Source organism: Copidosoma floridanum, unplaced genomic scaffold, assembly GCF_036245765.1.
Source record: "Copidosoma floridanum isolate Cflo_tuat_1 unplaced genomic scaffold, Cflo_Japanese_pri ptg000004l, whole genome shotgun sequence".
NCBI classification, from domain to species: Eukaryota; Metazoa; Arthropoda; class Insecta; order Hymenoptera; family Encyrtidae; genus Copidosoma; species Copidosoma floridanum.
Window position 1 is genome coordinate 36,480 of NW_028321881.1, and position 10,999 is coordinate 47,478.

Consider the following 10,999-nt stretch of genomic DNA (forward strand, 5'->3'; position numbering starts at 1 on the left):
AAGGCTTTTTAATTTTATGCATGACTGGTTGATTCAAATCTTTTGGCATGTTAGACTAAAGTTTTTAAGAAAAAAAATGCATTAAAATTTAGTACTATAATAATCTTCAAAATTAAATTAGACAAGAAGTTATATTTTATAAATTTAGTATACAATTCATTGTACATCCCTGTTATGCGTAGCAGACTTTATTGAAAAACTTACTTTTGTGCTGACATCGTAAACAGTGAAAACGAACTCTTCATTCATTTATTTATTTATTTTTAATGTATTATAACGTAAAAAATATGTATGAATATTAATTATAAGAAATTGTGAGCTAGTTTGAATGAAAAAGTATAGTATATATATATATAGTAAACACAACCATAGATAGTACTACGATATAAGGGTTAGGTTGATAAATTTTCAAAAACATGCTACAGTATTAATTTTAAACAGCGTTAATTTTCACACTAAATTATTTTTTTTTTTACCTAAAATGATTATTGAGGTTATTGCAGAAATTTCTCTAGGACTTATATAGGACTACATTAATACTTATGTAGGAGACATTTGTAATCTAGCTTGTCATGAGTGTGCTTTACTGATTTCTTGTTACTGTTTAATATTCTTACAACAAACTAATCGACCAATAAATGATAATGTGTTGCTTATCCGAAAGAGAAAACGTAGCACGCTAAATAAAAAATATATATTTTAGTTAATTTAGATAACCTCAACAATGATGAAGTTCTTTTGTTTGATGATGATAGTAGGAGAAACCCACACCAAGCATTTCTTGATTTTCTTCAACAAAATTTTGTTCGAAATCCATACCAAGGTAAGTTATTACATAAAAAATATTAAAAAGAATATTACTCAAAAATTTTTAGAAGCTAACAAGCTGTTACTTGCGAAAACAACATGATTTTTTAGGCCTGATCGGTTTTTCCACAATAAAATTAAGACATATTTTCATTCATAGATTTAAAATAGAAGTTATATGTTGGAAAAAAATTAAAAATTTAACTTAATACAATACATGTACTTAAAATTTACTATTCTAAAAAATTTTTTTCCTTGGGGCGTGTTTTATAAGTGACATCCAACCAGGGTTATCATACGGCAGCAAAACAGCCCCAAATGTCGATGATGTTTCTATGACATAAACTATTTTCTATTTTTTTCGTAATAAAAATAAAATTCTGTCTTTAATTAATACCTCGATTTTATACAAAATAACAATAGTTTTTGAATTAACAATTTTATAAATAAATTATTAAACTTTTACTCTCATATTCTTGTAGCATGAAAATGCATTTTTTTTACCTTATTGTAGTTTAGAAATGGTTTCTTAATCCTCACAAAATAATTGTTTTTTTGTATCTTCTGTTTTAATATTGATAAAAACATCAACACTCAGCATTTCGAAGAATATTTCTCATCTTTTAATTTTTTAAACAAATAAAAGCCAGATTGAATTAGTGCATTTTAGTCCGAACTAGTACAAATAATCAGTGCAGAATATGTTATAAACTAGCATATTAATTCATATTAAATTAGAAGTAAAATATTATTTGACGAGGTTTAGTTATGTCTAAACAAGTGGCTTAATTAATGCGAAGCACTTCGTCTTGTATGTGAAGCATGACCAATTTACGAGGTACCAGAGTAAAAATGTTACTTGAATAACAAGATTCAATTTTTACTTAATTTCGTTATCGTATTCAACTTCGTTTCAATATCAATACTTCACCATTGAATGTAAAATAACAAACGTACATGCTACAAACACTTTTTCAGCCATTTTAAAACCTTTTTCGTTATTTTCTGCATTGGAACAAGACTATACATTAAATTAATCAACGCAAACAAGTGTATTTTCAGAAGATCTTTAATTTCTTGAACAAACATTTTATCTAAAAATGTAATGTAAAGAAATTAGATGCTGTAAAAAAATTTTTTGATATATTGAAACAATTTTTGCTGATTCAATCGTAAAGAAAGCCCTTGACAGAAAAAATTACTGTAAAAACAAATTTGTATTTTAATGAGCTCCATAATTTTTGAACCAGACACTTTGTTGTAAAATTTTGTTTTATTTTTGTAACAGGCCAGACGTTTTTTTATCAGTTTTCGCATATATTTTGGTTTATAGAGCGTCTGTATTGCGATTTAGAGCAAAACGTATAAATCAAAAAAAGTTGTATTTTAACAAGATCCAAAACTCAGTCTGTAAACACGAAAGTGTAAAACGTAAGTGAAAGAAGTTATTGCAAAAAAACTGGTTTTTTCGTCTCAGAGCGAATTACTTAAAATACTGTCAATATTTTTCCTTTAATAAAGCTTGTTCGAATTTCAATCATCAGCTTAGACACCCAACTCGAAGGTACCAACAAAATTTTAGCCTATTTAAATAATAACTACTACAGTTAGTCGAAAAACTTGATAACGTATACATGCACACATCCACACATACACCATGTGACCGACTCAGATTACCCTCATAGTAGGTTCAAAATTTGTTTTATATTAAAAGTAGACAATTTGAAAGTCGTTACACTTTTTGCTTTAACAAAATTATAAGGCACTGTTATACATTGGTCGTGCTTAAAAATAAAGAGAAAACCGTAAAACTTTGAACAAGAATCATTTAGAGTGTTAGAAAATTGTGTAAATTAAATAAAAAAATTCAACTACAAATTGTTTTATTGACAAAATTTCAACTTCCAATACATGGGGAACTAAATTAACACTCATTTTTCATTAATTAAAGTTGTAGTAAAAAAAAATGGAAAAATTCACACAATTTTATTATACCTTAAATATTTATTGTTAAAAATTTTACTGCTTTCTTTTCGTTTTGAGAGAACTGTTGAACATCCTTAAGTGCACGCCTATATTTTAAACATGAACAGTCTTAACTTAGGTGATAATTTTATAATATTGAATAATTTAAGGTCTTGACCAAGGTGTTTTAAACGAAATAGTAGAAAATAGAGATCAACGATTTGGTCAGAGACGCGGTCGTATCGCTGCAGAACAAAATATTATTAGGATTCGAGCTGATAAAAATAATGTAGAAGCTGCACACGATAATGGTGGAAATAATATGCATAGAGAAGCCAATGCCTTAATGCATAATTATCCTGCCAATATGGCAATGATAAACCGTGCTCGTAGTGTACGTCGTGGTGCTCGTGGGGCTCGTGGTGCTGGCTTTATGGGGCGTGGTGGCGCAGTTGTAAATATGGAATTACAGAATGATGTTAGCAATGATAACATATTAGAAGAAGCTAATAATTTGATGCGTGAACAGCTCGCGAGAGGTGGCAGGCGTGGTGGACGTATTGGTCGTGGTAGAGGCTGTGGTGCACGTTGTGGCCGTGGTGGTGCACGTGGTGGACGAGTTGGACGAGTCCAACGAGGTGGACGAGTCGAACGAAATAGACGAGGTGGAGGAGTTAGACGTGGAGCACGTGAATTTGTCGACCAGATTAATGACCATGATGCCATCGATAATCAGCAAATCCTAGAGGATGCAAACGAACAGATTGATCCCAACAATGAAGTACCAGAACTTGACAACCAAGTACTTAAAGTCCCAGAAAATGACGCTGCAGAACCTGAAAATAATAGTTGTAATAATAATAATATACATAATAATAACGAAAATGATACTAATAATGTACAAATTGAAGACAAAAATGCTGATCCTGTAAATCAACAATAACCATATCCCAATACCTGTTGATATTGCCGAGAATACTGACGATGATATTGAAGATCGTGGTGAAGAAGAGCGTTTACCACGTATTTCCAGGACAGTAGGAACCTCCAGAGCATTATTAAACATGGCTCTGAGAACATCTTCATCCTCCGAAAGTAGTGAGCACAATCACAGTCCTGAACGTGACGAAGTGCAACATAACGATAAGGCATGGAGATTCTGGTTAACCTCCGAAAGTAGTGATAACAGTAGTGACAACAGTATTAGTGAACCTGATGAAGTACCTTGGAACTACAGAGCGAGAAGAATAAGCACTTTTACCACTGGTAGTGATCAAAATGATGGTATTTATAATGTTCTATATTTTTTCCGTTGCATGGTTTTTTTATCATAGGCGCAAAGTCTCTATACCCTGCAGGCAGCTTGTGTGCCCTTGGGACTCACTTTTCCCCCTTACATCACTTTGTGTCCACGGGCGAGAAAGTACTATCCTGCCCTTAGGGTGCAAAGTGGCTTCTAAGAGCACAAAGTATGACTTTGAACCCTTGGAAAGAAAAACGATGTTTACGCCTTGAGCACAAACGTACAATAGATCCACCCTTCTTGCAAGATTTTTCTACTTTGCAGCCATAATACAAAAACTACTAAGGTAAATGTCCCTATCAAGGAATATTGTCCCTATGGCGGAACGATTTCTTATTTTTTGTACCAAAATTTTTATTGCTTATTTATAAGTTTACAAAAATTACAATAAATAGCTTAAAATATCTTTAAAACTTTGTAAAAATTTTATCTGAATTCACCGATATGAGAAGTAAATAAAAAATCATTTAAGAATGTGCACTTTCTGCATCTAAAATTTATGAGGATAAGTGACACTTACTATGAAGAGAGAGGATTTCTTTACCCATGCTGTAATAATTATAAAGCATTATATGAGCTCGGAGTTAAATTTTTTTGCATGTATTGAAGCTATACTTTCAATTTATATGTATAGATTGATGAAAAACTGAATATTTTTATTAATTTTCGCATGTTCCGTTCCATGTTCATTGTCGGTCAAAATGTACATTAAAAGGAGCAGCCAAAATAACGCGTTCCTCATTACCTGCGTAAACAAGTCATCTTGTCCCCATCGTGAAGCATACTTTACTGGTCGTTATTATAACATATTGAACAATTTTGCAGTGTTGAAAGTACTATTTGTTTGTTTAATAAGATCAGATTTGTCATTGCTCATCTTAAATTAATTGTTAAGTAATGTTAAATCACAATAACTTGAAAACATAAAACTGAACCTTAAAACTCTATTCAACATAAAGTATCACTTATTTATTTTAGATTTAAGTATACAAAAATGGCAAACATGGGTGCCAAAAAAACAAAAACAAAATAAGCAGAGTCTTTAAATTTAAACTCTCGTGAGATACAGTTGCATTTCGACGCCTCGTACGAAGACCAGCACAGTTTAGATTTTGCAATGTTATTTTAAACGGAAAAATCTGAACTGTACTGATCTTCGTGCGAGGCATCAATATAATATTGCACCTTAACTTGGTGTTTTAGACCCTTACAAATTATTTTAAATAATCACACAAGAATTTCAAAAAATATTTTTCTCTCTTTTTCTCTTACTTTGTTTCAAACACTTTAAAATAATCCAACATACACGAAAGCAATAAATCTTTGGAAATGCTAAACAACATTTTTACACTGCCTGAAAAGTGTTTGCCAAAAAAAAAGAAAAAAATTAAAGGAAAAGTAAAATTTGTCGCTGCATGCAAATCTGATCCGTGGTATAACATCCATAAACAAAAGGAATATAGGGAAGCTGAATAAAAAAGATGCAAGAAAAGAAGAATGATTTAGTTGTTAAAAAAAACAGATATAGAAATCAAGGAGATCGAAATCAAAATATTACAAAAAACAGGTGATGGGAAAAAAAATTGCAAGAAGAAAAAAAGTCTTAGAATGATACAAAGAACGAGTTAGACTTGCAAATTAAAGCTATTTTATTAAATATCAAACAAGAAAAACCGTAGATAGTTTATTATAATTCATTTGAATCTAAGATTTTATATTAAAATGTACTTAAACTAGAAATATTTTGATTAAAAAAAAATTTAACTAATATAAAAAGGAAATAAGAATAAACAATAATTTTAAGTAATAAAATAAAATAAATACGAAATTTATAAAATAAAAAGTAAATTATATATATTTCACCTTGGCTGACCCCCTCTCAGTTATTATTACCCTTAAATTATACATAAATAATTTGAAAGTTCTATATATATTCATTTCAAATCATGTTCCGTGATGGGGACAATGACTGCGAAACAGTGCTGCCTAACTACTGCAGACGTTCCGTTTAATGTACATTTTGATCACCTTCTTATTTATCACATAAATTTTTTAATTCTGCTTAAATTTTGATACAAAAAAGCAACCTACGTTCAAAAACAGATAACCCACCATTATTGATCGAAATTTTATGATTAAGGAGGCTTGGGCGTTTGGTGTCGTATCTATTGAGGGGCCCCTGTGGGGTACTTGTCATACAAATGATTCTTTGTAATATTTTTCTTATAATCATTTTGATTATACACATCTGTGAATAAAATAGCAATAATACGCGGAAAAGTCATTGGGAAAATCGATATTAAAAAATTTGTTAGTTTTCCCGAGGTACCTTGTGTAAAAATGACGGCCCTGCCACGATAAAGCTGACAACACTGTACTCTCTTGCTCTCATCTGCTACTATATACCTATACTTGTGTTAGACTTAAATTTTCATGCTTGTATGTTTATAAATGTACAGCGCATGCGCACTTATAGTACCTGAACAAAACAATTCTCATGTTCGATGTTTTCCTCGCTATTTTCTTAAAATTTAACGTGTTGATCCTAATTTTTTTTTTAAATAATTGATTCTTTATACTTTCAAGTACATGTACCAATTTAATAAGTGGGCCCACAGCTTTTTATTGCGGTAAGGTAGTCTATTGAATTTCGGGTTCCGTAAGGTTGCGTGTTAAAATGACGAATTTTCACAAGCGATTTTCTCGAAAATGTGTTGACCTACCTATTTTGTTTTCCTAAAAAAATCTAGCAAACTTTATCTATATAATCTCTGAATTTCAGACCTAGCCAGCATTTAATTCAAAATCGCCCAAGCCTCCTTAAACGTTAAAAAAAATTTTTTATCTGTAATAAAGGTAAATCGATACCAAAATTCGTTCCGTGGTAGGAACATTTACCTTATTTGTAGGGTGAATAGTGAATTGTCATCATTTTCGTCACCTCTTCTTTTATAAAATACGGTCGATCACCCATAACCTAATACTCATTTGTTACTTCATGAGTTAAAAAATCATAAAATTCTTATCGTAGTATAATTTTTACTTGATCAAAAAATTGGCAATAACATTCTTCTATGACCTTTGGTATTCATTGTACGATATAAAAATCACACAACTTATTAGGGTTTTTCCTTCGATAAAAATATTATATTGTTTAGTTTTTCTTCACATAATTCTATATACATCATAGATTATTTTAAATAAAATTTATTATAAATAATTTATAACAATGCCTGTGATTCCTTTATTTTTTTTCTACTTTAGGTGAAATGTTAATATTTCAAATTTAGACATTATAAATAATTATTATACTTATTATAGATGACGTACGAGGAACAGAAAACAATCATGGTGCAGTTGGTCAAAACATTGGTAAAATCATTCATAAGTGCTTAATAAAGTTTACTTTTATTTGTATGAGTCTTTTTTTACAAAGTGTGATATAAATTATTACCATATAAAAATCAAACAGTAAAATGAAAGTTTATTTAGTTTTGTTAAATAATTATAGAAGAAAATAAGTTAAAATGAAACACGATTTATATTACAAACATTTTTTACAATAATTTGAACACATCTACTACTACTATCTATACTACATTATGCACTTAAGTGGAAGACTTAATAGGCTAGTCTTTCAACTTTGCAAAAAGTATTCATTCATACGATGATAAATAAATCATCAATAAATTAAGTAACTGTTTTACAAGCGATTTTGAATAAATCAGAAAAATAGTTCAAAATAATTTAAAAATGGCTCTTATGCTTCTTCAATTCTTGACTTCTATACTCATTAATAATAAATTTGAACACGTATACTTATACGATTCATGAAATGTATGGATAAAAATTTTGTACTAGAAGATAATCGATAATCCTAAAAAAATAGTAACTATAAAAGATAAAAACTCCAAAAATAATAACAATTAGAAATACACGATTGATTATGAAAAAGAGTCGCTGCCGAAAAGTTAATTAAATTTTTAATACATTCCAGCTACTATTTAAAGCAATAGCTTAATTTCATGCATGGTTCTAAATTTGTTGAATCTGTGTTATTGTTTTATTGAGTTTGATATTAAAAAAATTAATTAAAATTCGTATTAAACAGTATAAATATTTTCAAAATTAAATAACAGGTAATACAAAAAAAAGTAGAAATGTTTATCTTCTGTATGAATAGTAAGTTGATTCACAGATACAGGAGTATACTTTTTTTTTTTAAATCATAAAATCCTTTCCTACTAGTACTCACATTAATATTTGTTCACGAAATATAGTTATACTGATGTTTGTCCATTCACGCACAGTATTACATCTGATACAATTTAGCTAACACTTAGCAGGGTGGTCTTATAGTTTTATAGTAAAGACTTTGATAACTTGTTAATTACCCCTTATTACTTATTTATCGAGATCGAATCACACTTAAACGTTTATTTTACTCATTAAATGATCCGTACTTCATGATGCAATAATTTATTGCAATTCTCTGTATAAATGTGAGTTGCAGATATTAGAAAAAAGTTAAATTCAATGATAATCTTTATATTATAATGCTGTTAATTATTATTCGATAAGTTATTCTCGCAAAGACTAATCGTAAAAAATATAACAGAATTTATATTTCTTACTCTATTAACTTGTTTTGTTCGTTAAATTTGCACTCATATTATTATCCTTGTTATTAGTTTTCATTCGTTTTTTGTGAATTTTGATAAATAGTAAGTTAATAAATTTCAGATGCGACGTGAAACGAAACGCATCAAAATCAACAAGTAATCATCAATGTCGTTGATTCTGAGAACAGACCAGGTACTTGCATTTACACGTGTATATACTTATTAAAAACTATCATTACTCAAATAAATAGTATATAGTCAATAGAGGCCGTTATACACATGTTACCTATTTGTAACTAACACAAAATTTTCAGTGTATTATAATTTTTTTTTTTTTTTTTAAAATACAATTTTTTTTAGCCTTATAATTATAAGGAGTACAAATGCTTTGAACGTATTGTTTTGACTCTATTTTTTTTAAATCGTACTTCTTACTTGACTTTTAAAGTAACAAATACATATTTTACTCTTTCTTTTCTTTTTTCAATTCTATGTTTGTAATGTAAGCATTTTCATAGAATTGCCCATAAATCATAACAGAGGTCATCAACAAAATGCACCTGGATCGTCAACTAACACAAGTATTGAAAGAACAGGTTCGTGTTTATAAATTGATTATTTTCAAATACATAGAGTAGGTAAGAATTCCGTTATTCTCCCATTTCAATTTTTTGGTTATATATACTTTGAATTTTCATCTTTATATTCTAAAATTAAAATCCATTTTCTAAAAATCCAAATATTTCAGAGTTAACGCGTGCCACCAGACACATGACGATTTCTTATTTTCTTTATATATTTCATTTTTATTTAAATATTATTTGGATTTTTGAGCTGTACAAGATTTTGAGAGAATAAAAAAGTATCTGATGTACGATGGCATGTGTTGACACCATAATTTTTATTTTTCAGGATATGAATTCCAGTTTTATTATCAATTAAAGAAATTTCTCAGGGTATGCAATTGAAAAAAAAAAAAAAAAAATAATAGACACCGTAATGTAGGTGGTTATTATTTTTTATATAGGACGTTCTTTTACAAAGCAGACAGATTTTGACAAAAATTGACCTTCACATCGTCAACAGGCTGAAATTTTTTTATATGTTCTATATATACACTAGTAGGGCTTCGACCTCTTGCACACGGTGTGCTCCAACTCCCTACTAGTACACAATGGTTACATAGAAATATTGTATGTAAATTACAATATCTTTATTTTACTGTACAATTTTAGCATTTTTATAAAAAATGACAAAACAAACATTACTTTAACACTAAGAATTTATAAATCGAATAAAATTTGTTTTGTCAATAATTTTAAATAATAGATTCAACTTATTGAACAAATTTTTTTTACTAATTTGTATACATAACTTTCAAACGTTAAGCATAATTCTTCTCTTTTATATAAATATTATAATTTTCAAATATCATATTAATTTTCATAAGCATATTAAGCATTTTATTAAATTCACTTCATATGCACTAACAAAATTGCTTGAAAAAAATTTAAAAAGATTTTGCAAAATCAACGAAATACGTCAATATTCTCAAAAAATACTTTTGAAATGGAGAATTCATAATTTATTTTTCAAAAATGTAAAAAATAAAATGAAATAAGAACTGTTTTTCTTAGTTTAAGTTAAAACAGTTTTTTGCTTTGTATTTAATTACGGGAAATATTTAAGGTAATGAAAGAAAAAGATCTTCCACACTCATAAATACGGTTTCAATTATTCTTATGGCGTTTAAGGGGGTTAAAGCTGTACAGTCAGTCTCAAAAGTTGGTTTGGATTGAAAATGAGTATTTTTATCATTATTCTTGATGAATTATGCTAGCTATTCAATATAGTTGGCAGAAAATTACTAATAGACAAGAAAATAAAAAATTAATACTTTAAAATTAAATTCCAACTTCTAATTAATGTATTTCTCGAACCATGACGGCAGGCTTTCTCAAATTTAGATATTTAATTCTAATTGTCATTAACAATAAGATGCTAGTTTTTTGAATGATTTGTAAAAATAATTTTTAAATAACTAGTAAAAATGTAAATGTCACGAAAACATTCTCATAAGAGCCTGTGTATAAGTTTGCTATTTTTTTTTCAAAAACTGTGACGCTACGGTTTCGAAATTTCAATACGCTGTTTACATACTGAAAAAAAATACATAATTATATTTAAAGACTATCGTAAGAAATTTGTTTTTCGCTCAAACTCCCTGAAAATATCGATTCGAATGTGTTTTGTTTTTGAATTATAATTGAAAATTTATATATCCTTTGATATGAATTTTCAA